The 10,860-nt window shown below is 40.1% G+C and overlaps 1 protein-coding gene across 12 annotated transcripts in view; it reads left to right on the forward strand.

The window, feature by feature from the left end:
- The window catches only part of gbf1 (golgi brefeldin A resistant guanine nucleotide exchange factor 1), a 289,880-nt gene that overhangs the window by 23,466 nt on the left and 255,554 nt on the right, over positions 1 to 10,860 (forward strand). The window lies entirely within an intron of this gene.

Genomic DNA, 10,860 nt, shown 5'->3' on the forward strand with positions numbered 1-10,860 from the left:
TAATCTTACTAATTTGAGTGCTCCATCATGAATCTATTTTGTAATTGCATCCTGCGTACTCTCTCTTTGAGAGCCAATCAATAAAAATGTAACTAGTGATAGCCCCATAGAGGACCACTGTAATGAAAGCCAAAGGAAACACATCACCTTAAAGTAAAATGTAATTCCAGGAACTAATCATATACTCCAGACCTTGTGGTGCTTGAGTACAATTGAATCCCCTATTAATGGCCACCACTTGAATACAATTAAATGCTAAATTATTATGTAATTGACAGTGAGAGTGTTGCTTCTGAACCAAGGCTGGTATCTCTTATGAAAACTATTAGAGAGAACTTCAGAACAAGTCTGGTTATGTGACATGTTGTCATGCTGCATTGAAGAGAATCAGGATACCTGGCACACAATCACGAGAAGACACAGGTATACACACTTGCTTTTTTTTCCCTCAATTATTCGACATCTCGTAAGGGTCACCATTGAAAGCAAAAGCAGCTTCTGGCTCAGGATCTCCCACTTTATTTTGTCCTGCTCTTTTTAGGTTTCAGTAGGACTTCCCATTCTTCATTTTTCTTTATTCTAATTTTTCTTCTTTCTGGCCTTTTTCTTCTGTCTGTACTGGTTCTATTTCCATCCATGTCCCATCTCGCTTCACATGTCTCAACAAATTGTGTTTTTTCCGATCACAAGAATTAAATTGTTTTTCTTGTATCATTTCCAGCACCACCTTGGCTTCTTTATCTACTTCCTCAAAGCATTTCCTACTTGACGACATGGTGGACCTGCCTCATTAGGAGAATGGATACTTATTTTGATAAGTCTATCCAGTGAAAATGCTTTGTATTGGAATTTTTTTTTTCTGTCCGCCCACCACCAGACTTGATCATTTTAATTAATGAAATGAAAAAATTGGGCCTGATTGTGCTGAGATGTGAAAAGAATTTAGGTTAATTTGAAATTGTTGAAACTGTTAGACGCAGAGGTTAAATCAATGAAACATAGAAAACATGAATAGAAGTAGGCTCTTCGAGCCTGCTTGCCCTTCAATTCAGTCATGGCTAATCATGTTAACCTTTTAATCCATGTGGGTTGTGCAGTGTGAGAGTGTTGTCCTGAGCTGGGGTAGGTCGAGTTGCAGGGAATGTAGTGAGAGTGTTGTCCTCAGCTGGTCCAAACAGACCCCAGCACCAAGGATATATTTCCCTCCCCTCCCCTATCAGCTTTCCGTAGAGACCACTCCCTCCGCGACTCCCTTGTCAGATCCACACCCCCCACCGACCCAACCTCCACTCCCGGCACCTTCCCTTGCAACCGCAGGAGGTGCAACACTTGCGCCCACACCTCCCCCCTCACTTCTCTCCAAGGCCCCAAAGGAAACTTCCATATCCGCCACAGATTCACCTGCACCTCCACCCACATCATCTACTGCATCCGCTGCAGCCGGTGTGGCCTCCTCTATATTGGGGAGACAGGCCGCCTACTTGCGGAGCGATTCAGAGAGCACCTCTGGGCCACCCGGACGAACCAACCCAACCAACCTGTACCACAGCATTTCAACTCCCCCTCCCACTCCACCGAGGATATGCAGGTCATTGGACTCATCCACCGCCAAACCACAACAACCCGACGGTCGGAGGAGGAGCGTCTTATCTTCCGACTGGGAACCCTCCAACCACAGGGGATGAACTTGGACTTCACCAGTTTCTTCATCCCCCCTCCCCCCACCTTGTCTCAGCCGGATCCCTCCAGCCCGGCACCGCCTTCCTGACCTGCAGTCTTCTTCTTGACCTCTCCGCCTCCATCCTACTCCGACCTATCACCCTCACCTTGACCTCTTTCCACCTACTCCTTAATAGATAATGAGAGTAGCTTGCAAAGCAAGCTGATTGTCAAAGCTTCTATTGATATGTGAAGAGAAACATGATAAGTGAAGACAAATGTAGGTCTCTTACAATCAGAAACTGAACTTTATAATGAGAATAAAGAAATGACAGACTCATTCAATGCAAATTCTGATTCTGTTCTCACAAAGGAGGAGACAAATAACAACCCAGAAATGTTAGTGAGGACAGGGTGTAGTGAGAGGGTGGAACTGAAAGAAATCAGTGTTCTTGGGGAAATGGTATCGGGGAAATTGGGGTTAAAGGCAATCAAATCCCCATGGCCCAAAAATCTACACCTCAGAGTCCTTAATGAACTGACCGAAAAAATAGTAGATGGTGGTCATCTTTAAAAGTTCTAAGATTTTGGAACTATTCTTATGAATTGGAGGGCAGCTAATGTAAACCTTCCATCTAAGAGGAAGTAGAGAGAAAACTGGGAATTACAGACCATTTAGTAGGGGCAGAGGTAGTAGGGAAAATGCGTGAGGATTATATGAGATTTAATCGTAGAGCACTTGGAAAACAGTCATAGGATGGGCAGAGTCAACATGGATTTAGAAAAAAGAAATCCTGCTTGAAAAAACTTTCGGAACTTTTAGAAATTTTTGAAGATGTAACAAATAGAGTTGGTCAGGGAGAATCAGTGGATGTTGTTTGTTTTAGAAAGGTTTGATAAGGTCCCAAGTAATAGATTAGTACACAAGATTAAAGCACATGGGATTGCGTATGCTGTACCGATGGGTAACGACCTGGGGCTGGCAGATAGGAGACAATGAGTTGGAATAAACGGTAATTTTCTGAGAGGCAGTCAATGGCCAGTGGAGTACCATAGAGATCAGTGATCGGACCTAGCTATTGCCAATGTAACTGATTTAGATGAGGGAACTAAATGTAATATCTCCAAGTTTGCAGATGACAAACCTATTGTCAAGGTGAACTGTGAAAAGTCTGCAGAGATGTATCAGTGTGAGTTGGACAGGTTTGCTGAGTAGGTAGATGCATAGCAGATGAAGTAGAAGATGTATAAATGTGACTTTGGTATCAAAAACAGAAAGGTACATTATAATCCGAATTTGATGAATTGGAGCAAGGGGAAGTCCGATGAGACCTGGGTGCCCTTGTACACCAGTGGCTGAAAGCAGTTGGATGCATAAGGTGGTGAAGAAGGCAAATGGTATGTTGACCTTCATAGTAAGGGAATTTGAATACAGAAGCAGTGATAGTTTGCTGCAATTGTGCGGGTCTTTGGGAGACCACGCCTAGAGTATGGTGTCCAGTTTTGTTTCCTTTTGAGGAATGATGTTCTGGCGATGCAAAGAATACACCAAAGGTTTCACAGACTGATTCCTGGGATGGCAAGTCTGATATGAAGAGAGGCTGGATTGGATATGGATATACAGTTGGTTCCGCTCTATTGCGGTAGTTCTGTTCTCATGCAACCCCCTGTTAATACGAAAGTTACGAAATAGCACCATTTCAACTATTGGGACCAGAATCGCATTATAACCAATACATGCTTTTAAAAGTTTGTGCTTTAGAACAAGTGTCCCCAATTTGTCAAATGTGTTACAACAAATTCACATTAATGAAGTGCACATTAGAGCAGAATGACCTATATTTATTGGCAATTAGAAGAATGGTTGGGGGAGTGTCTCCTAGAAACCTTTAAAATTCTAACAGGACAAGACAAGGTAAATGCAGGACTGATGTCCCTGATGACCAGGGAGCCTTGAACCTAGTGTCACAGTCTAAGGATGTTAGGAAGTCCATTTAGGACTGAAATGGGGAGAAATTTCTTCACCCAAAGAGGGGTGAGCCTGAATTCTCCACTACAGAAAGCAGTTGAGGCCAAAAGATTGAATGTTTTCAAAAAGGAGTTAGATATAGTTCTTGGGGTTGAAGGGATCAAAAGATTTGGGCAAAAGCAGAAACAGAGCACTGAGTACAATGATTAGTAATGACCATATTGAATGGCAAGCAGGTACAAAGGGTCAAATGGCTTTCTCCTGTTCACATTTTCAATATTTCATTGATCTAACCTGCACAACTCTGCGGGTTAGAAATTTCCAGACATTCGCTACTCTCTGGGAGATGAAATTTCTTTACACCTGTTTTAAATGAGTGCCCCCTTATTCTCTAACTGTCCGCTAGTTTGAGATTCCTTCAATAGTGGAAACATCTTCTGAGCCTTCAAGGCCCCTCAATATCTTGTATGTTTCAATAAGATTATCCTACGTGTCTTTTTTTATTAGAATTTAAAAGACTTACCTGTTTAGCCATTCTTGATGAGTCAACTCTCCGTTTGAGAAATTAGTCAAGTGAATCTCATTTGAACAGTCTTCAATACTATGTATATCTTTTTTAAACAATGAGACCAAAATGGTATACATTGTTCCAGGTCAGCTCACCAGCATCCTGTACAGTTCTAATAAGGGTTCCCTATTTTTAAATTCCACGCTCTAGCAATCAAGGCCAAAATTCCATTTGCCACTTCTGAATTACTTGCTGCACCTGCATGCTTACCTTTTGCGTTTCATGCACAAGAACATCTAGATCACTTTGAGATGCACTTTTGGCGTCTCTATCTAGTAAAATGATACTCAGTCTCTTGATTCTTCCTAACAAACTGCACAATCTCACACTTTCCTGTATTTGACTCCATCTGCCAAGTTTTGCCCACTCACACAACCTATTTGTTTAGCATTTATTAATATTTTTTATTATTATTTATCCTGTTATGGTTTCCTTATAACCTTATCCCAACATGTATTCCCACCTAATTTTGTATTGTGAATAAATTTGTATACATTATACTCTGCCCTCTTCTGCAAGTCATTCATATAAATAGTAAATAATTAAAGCACTAGGACTAATTGTGTGGCACTCTACTAATTACGTTTTTCAAACCTGAAAAGGCACATTGATCCTGACTGACTACTGTGTGCGAACTGATTCTGGATCCATGCAAATTATCCCCTACAATACGAGCTCTGACACTTCAGTTTTCAGCGGTTGTTTTTTTATTCTCATTAATTGCTTCATAAGGCTGTGCAGTCATGTGTAGTATTTATTTGATATATGGGCCTCTTGAAATTGGACAGAAGTAGAATTATAAGATTTCATCAGTATCCTCAATCATAACTGTTCAATGAAACTTAAAGACACAACATACAAGGAAAGCATTAATTTCCTGGATCTGATTTCCTTAATTTAAATTGGGCAATTGACTAATTGGCAACAGGTGTAGCATAGCAGCAAATGCTTTACAAATAAAAATAACTGACACATGCTTCAGTATTCAAAAAGCCATTAACTTAAACATGTATTTCCTGGACGTTTGTGGTCACAGTTAAATGTTTGCATGATTGTCTTCAATAAGTTACTACACCTCATGTAATTCACGTAAATGAGAAGCTTTGAGATATGACGACGTAAAAATGCAAATCTTTATGTCAACATTTCGGCACGACATTAACCAAATGACAATGTTCATTGCAATAACATTCACTACATTTTTCATCCTTGTATGATCCCCTGAATTCCTGCAACCTTGAGTTCGAAGTTCCACATTTGATTTGCAAGAAAATAATTAACTCAGTTTTCATAGTTTCCAGTTAGGTGAACAGTTCTTTATCGTAAAACTGATCTCTCCCTATATAAACCTCTCGTTTGACCCCACCCCATCTCCCTGTGCACACCCTCTTGCTGCCCCGCCCAATTTCTTTTGAGCCTGTCAACAAGTGAGACAGAGAGAGAGAAAAAGAACCAGGAATAGAAAACCCGCTCATCAGGAATTTTGACAATTCTGTTTAGACATTTTGGAGCCTTTGGGTGCAAATTTGTCTGATATCCCTGTGTAGTTTGGGTATTCACTAGAAAGCATAAGCAATTTTCTTTATGTCAATGGACTACATCAGTTCAAGAAGGTGCTTCATAAAGGCAATTAGTGATCCAAAATAAATGTTGGTCTAGTTAGCAGCATTGTAAATCTTCGGGGGGAAAAAAAATTCAAATTGCAGACTTAAAATTTAACCTCTTGCTGGTGCAGATTGTTATGCTACTAATTAATAAAAACAGTATGTTCAGTGATAGAATGCAAGTAATTGCTTTCTGTGGATAGCTTTGTACTATACAGCACAGCTGGCTCCACAGGGAAGGCACAAGATGGACAAGCACTTATGCCTGCAATGTGGCAGGAGTCCTACAATGGAGTTTTATTCATGACTGAACTCCTGTTAGTTGCTTAATCTGAAGAACTGCCACATGTGCATAACTCTGAACTGATACTTTTTTGTTTAATGCTCATGTAATGATTTGTCCTTACTTGCTTCACTTCCATCATTACTTTGTCAATATATATTTCGAACACTGAAGAGTTGTTGCTGTGTACAGAATGTGCTTTTTTTCCTGATAAAGACATGGGCCAATAGAAATTTGTGTACATTCTGTTGCTGTTGTGTTTTCCCTTTTTAAAAGCCAGATTTGCAGGTGTGGATAGAAAACCAGCGCAGGTGCTAAGCAGACTTGAATTGGAAGTTTTTGTCTGTTTTTGAAACTGCAGTTTCTCTCTCACGCGTGCCTATCTTTCCATGGGAGGCCCAAGTTCACTTCATTAAATCTGATGTGTTGATGTGCCAGAATCAAATGGTGTACTTTCAGGGCAGTGGCTTCACTACATCTTACCTATTGAAAAAACTTGAGCAAAAGAGCTGCTTAGATTGGTGGGTAATTCTGACTTTGAGGTCTTGTTTATAAAATTTTTGAGGGCTCAGATTAAAATTTCGTGTGAAAATGATCACTGATGCTAAAATATATTGGACAAGATTACAAAAAAGTCACAGTATACTTCTCTACAGCTTGATCAAAAGCAATAAAGGAAAATAACCACAAAGATCAGTGACTGGGAATTCAGAGTTCTAATTGATCAGAGCAATGATTCTGTTTTATGCCAATTGCATTGTGATTGCACAGGAATTTTAGAGATCATATAAAGTAAAAGGGAAAATTCTGCAGGATGCAGGAACAGAGGAATCTGGATGTATAAGTGCATAAGTTTTTGGAAGTGCCAGGACAGATTGAGAGCACAGATAACACAGCATACTGTGTCCCTGTCTTTATAATAGGGCATAGGCTGCAAGAGCTGTTGAACTTGTACAGAATGCTGGAACTGGAGTAAAATGCACAGGTTTGGATGCCACACTTATGGAAGGATTTCAAGGAGTTCCAGAGCATGCAGAAAAGATTCAGGAGGATGCTTTTCAGGTTTAAGAACTTCACTTGGTAAAGTTAGGATTGTTTTTCTTGGAGGGAAAAAAAAGGCTGAGAGGAGATTTGATAGACTTAAACTTGGATTTAGTTTTTCCCATACTCTGAAGGACAGTGGGCAGCAAGACTGTGCTGCTGGTACAGGTTCACCACACACACACACTTGCAGCAGTCCAGTTTCTGCTCTTAAAATTCTCTTTGAAATGTGCTTCTCCGGGCCCTCTTTGGCTGTAGTGTCTTCATTTTCTATTTTATTTTTATTCATTCATGGGATGAGGGCATCACTGGCTAGGACAGTATTTATTGCCTGCCCTTAATTGCCCAGAGGACAGTTAGGAGTGAATCACATTCCTGTGGGTCTTGAGTTGCATGTCGGCCAGACCAGGTAAGGATGGCAATTTCCTTCCTTAAAAGACGTCTGTGTACCAGATGGGTTTTTCCAGCAATTGACAATGGATTTATGATCATTATATTCTTGATTGCAAATGTTTTAAATTGAATTCAAATTCCACCATCTGCTGTGTTGCGATTTGAACCCAGGACCCCAAAACATTACCTAGGTCTCTGGATTAACTGACCAGTGATAATACCACTCGGTCGTTGCCTCCCCTGTGATGGTGTCCATTTTACTGTCACCCTAGAAGATTGTATACTAGGAGATGAAATATATGCCAGTCTAGGTCTTCTCTCTGACATGATATTCTGTAGATGCTTCTGCCCAATCTATATAGCACTTCTACACTGATAATGTCAGTACAAGTGGTGCCCAAGATCTTGCTTGTAAGGAATGCTGATGTAAGACATCTAAATTACATGATGCCTTCACAGTTCTCTTCTGTGTGTCAAGATTGATGGTGGGTATGGACTTTGGAAGCATTTTGATAGATCTGGGATGTGAGTCGTTCTTTGACAAGTTGCTGTAATTTGTCAAATTGATTATCAAAATGATGCAAATGTTTGCACCCACCATTATCATCCTCACAATGAAATCAATAACAAAGAGAAAAGGAATAGGGAGGGTACTCAGGCTGCCTGTACTCCTGTGATGTTGAAGTTTGTGATATACGTGCTGGTCTTAATGCAGTACTTGAAGTTGCCAAATGTTGTACAGTGTTGTGGTATACAAGAGTAATGTTATTGACAGCCTTCTTGAAATTAGTGAAGTTGACAACAACTGACTTTTGATCCTCTAGGCTCTGCTCCATGTTCTTGTGTAACAATCTGCACATTGCATAACCTACCAATCCAGATCTTTCACCCTGCTGGTTGAACAGGAGTGTTTAAGATGTGCAGTCAGCATCCTTGCCCTGCTATTTAAATTAAAAAAACTACAGAAACATGTGAGATTGTCAGAAATTGAGAAAGGAAGGCACATCCAAAGATGTATGTGTGATGTAATTAGCTTAAAGCTGGAAGGAAGTCCTATCCCTGACAGTTCAGAGTTTCCAGTTGACCCTGTAACAGACTCCAAGTGCTAATGAGATCAAAGAATAGTGGGAAAGCTTTAAATGCAGGATTAAGGAGAGTGATTTTATTGTAACTACAAATCCAAACTCCCAGTCATTTGCTTGCATATCTAGAATCTATCCACTGCAGCTGAAAGATATTCCAAGACACTGCTTACATTGCCTTTTCGGAAAGAGAGGTCCTAAGGTTACAACTTTTAGAGAAAAATTTACTGTTATTTCAGCCTTGTGGATGATTCCTTATTTTTAAATGTGATCCCTGGTTCTAGAATATTTTAAATCAACCTATTCAGACATATAATGACACAATCCAAGGAGTAGCTTTGGAGGAGCCTATGCCTCTGCAAATCTCTGAATGGTTATAAACATCTTGCAAACTGTGTGGAAGATAGTGGGGACTGCAGGGAGGTTGAGAGAAGTAATTAAGGCATCATAGTACAAGAGGCCATTCAGCTGAGGGGGAAGAAAATAGGAATATAGTCGTAGGGGGTAGCATAATTGACAACGTGATTTCAGTTCATAGAACGCTGGCATTAGTACTGGTATGGAGGCAATCCAGGTGTTCAGATTTTTAAACAGTAACAGAATCTGTGGGTTATAGAGAAAAGGTAGGAAAGTGGAGTTGAGGGTTATCAGATCAGCCATGATCTCATTGAATGGAGGAGCAGATTCAGTAGGCTGAATGGCCTATATCTGTTTCTACATTTTATAATCATAACTTAAACTTTGAAGGTAACCTAGCTGGTAATCCTTAAAACAGACAGAAAAAGCTTATTTAAATATATAAAAAGGAAAAGCAGCCCAAAGTGAATATTGTCCCCTGAGAAAATGAGGTTGGGGAAATGGCAGAGGAGTTTAAAAAAAACCTTTGCCTCAGACTTCTCAGGAGAGAACATGAATAGCACTCCAAAAAAAAACTAAATCAAGGGTCAAAAGGTACAAAGATGATAAATATAATAATAATAATCACTAGAAAATAGTGCAAACTATTTTTGCTCAAGTCGAGAGTGTGATGCTGGAAAAGCACAGCAGGTCAGGCAGTGTCCGAGGAACAGGAAAATCGACGATTCAGGCAAAGGCCTTTCATCAGGAATTCCTGATGAAGGGCTTTTGCGTGAAACGTCAATTTTCCTGCTTCTCTGACACTATCTGACCTGCTGTGCTTTTCCAGCACCACACTCTCTCTACTCTAATATCCAGTATCTGCAGTCCTCACTTTTACCTATCTTGGCGAAAGAGCAATGATTCCTCTGGATCTGATGGATTGCATCCTCGGATACTAAAGAAAATAACTACAGAGATAGTGGATGCACTCATAATTATCTTCCAAGAATTCTTAGATTCTGGAAAAGTTGAGGAGAATTGGAGAGCTATCAATGTAACACTCTTATCCAAAAAAGGAAGGAGACCAAAACACGCAATGAAGCACAACTAACTTAATATTTGTTGGGATACTGTCTATTGTGAAGGATGTAGTAGCAGAGCAATAAGTAATATATATAGTATAATTGAGCAGAGTCTCATAGCTTCATGAAGGGAGAATCACGCCTGACAAATTTAGTCCAATTTTTTGAGGCAGCAAGAAACAAGTAGATGAAAGGGGAACCGGTATACATAAGTTATTTGGATTCCCAAAAGGCATTTGATACGGTACTACTTGTAAAGCTATTTGAGGTAAGAGCTCTTTGTGCTGGAGGCAGCATAGGAAATTGGCTAACTAATAGAAGACAAAAAGTTAGGATAAGGGGAGTTTTCAGGTGGCACCCTATAAGTAATAAAGCAAAGCTTGTGGATGACACGGAGAGGTAAAAAGGCAAGTTGTGAGTATGACTGTGTCTGCATATAGGTTTATAGACAGGTTAGGTGAGTGGACAAAGATATGACCAGTGGAATACAATGTGGGAAAATGTGAGGTTATGTACAGGAAGAATAACAGAGATGGATATTATTTAAATATATGGACTTCAGTAAGGCATTCAACAAGTTTCCTCATGGGAGACTGATGAGCAAGGTTAGATCTCAGAATACAGAGAGAACTAGCAGTTTGGATACAGAATTGGCTGGAAGGTAGAAGACAGAGGGTGGTGGTGGAGGGCTGTTTTTCAGACTGGAGACCTGTGACCAGTGGATTGCCACAAGGATCGGTGCTGGGTATGCTACTTTTCGTCATTTCTCTAAATGATTTGGATGTGAGCGTAAAAGGTATCATTAATGTTTGCAAATGACACCAAAATTGGAGGTGTAGT

The sequence above is a fragment of the Chiloscyllium plagiosum genome, chromosome 38, assembly GCF_004010195.1.
Source record: "Chiloscyllium plagiosum isolate BGI_BamShark_2017 chromosome 38, ASM401019v2, whole genome shotgun sequence".
Taxonomy (NCBI): domain Eukaryota; kingdom Metazoa; phylum Chordata; class Chondrichthyes; order Orectolobiformes; family Hemiscylliidae; genus Chiloscyllium; species Chiloscyllium plagiosum.